Source organism: Bubalus bubalis, chromosome 4, assembly GCF_019923935.1.
Source record: "Bubalus bubalis isolate 160015118507 breed Murrah chromosome 4, NDDB_SH_1, whole genome shotgun sequence".
NCBI lineage: Eukaryota > Metazoa > Chordata > Mammalia > Artiodactyla > Bovidae > Bubalus > Bubalus bubalis.
Window position 1 is genome coordinate 55,760,609 of NC_059160.1, and position 832 is coordinate 55,761,440.

General features: G+C 40.9%; 1 non-coding gene across 1 annotated transcript; it reads left to right on the forward strand.

Annotated features, from left to right (window-relative positions):
• Nucleotides 1-444: 444 nt before the first annotated feature.
• On the forward strand, nt 445-551 carry LOC123465745. Its single transcript, XR_006641037.1, has one exon. It is a non-coding gene; the product is annotated as a U6 spliceosomal RNA (small nuclear RNA).
• The last annotated feature ends 281 nt before the right edge of the window (nt 552-832 follow it).

The following is an 832-nucleotide window of genomic DNA, read 5'->3' on the forward strand; positions in this document are numbered from 1 at the left end:
CATTATGCTACAGCTATCCTGTGGTACATTATGCATCTATTAAAAATGTCTTCCCAAACCATCTATTGACCTAGGGAAAAATATTCAGAATATCAGAAAATAATGCTACGAAAAAGTTTGGTGGTATTATGCTGCTTGCTGACAGAGAAATGCTGAATGGGAATAGCTCAAAGATATAATTAGGTTAAGATTTTTTTAAAAAGCAGGATAGGGACTTCCCTGGTGGTCCAGTGGTTAAGAATCTTCCTTGCAACACAGAGAACATGGGTTCAATCCTTGGTCGGGGAACTAAGATCCCACATGTCATGAAGAAACTAAGCCCATGCACCACAACTACTGAGCCGTGTGCCACAGCTAGAGACTGTGCACCACAATGAAGATCCTGTGTGCCACAACTAAGATGTGGCACAATCATATAATGAACAGTTTTTAAAAAGCAGGATAGTGCTCGCTTCGGCAGCACATATACTAAAATTGGAACGATACAGAGTAGATTAGCATGGCCCCTGCGCAAGGATGACACGCAAATTCGTGAAGCGTTCCATATTTTTCTAATGAGGTGGATGAAACTGGAGCCTATTATACAGAGTGAAGTAAGCCAGAAAGAAAAACACCAATACAGTATACTAACGCATATATATGGAATTTAGAAAGATGGTAACAATAACCCTGTGTACGAGACAGCAAAAGAGACACTGATGTATAGAACAGTCTTATGGACTCTGTGGGAGAGGGAGAGGGTGGGAAGATTTGGGAGAATGGCATTGAAACATGTAAAATATCATGTATGAAATGAGTTGCCAGTCCAGGTTCGATGCACGATACTGGATGC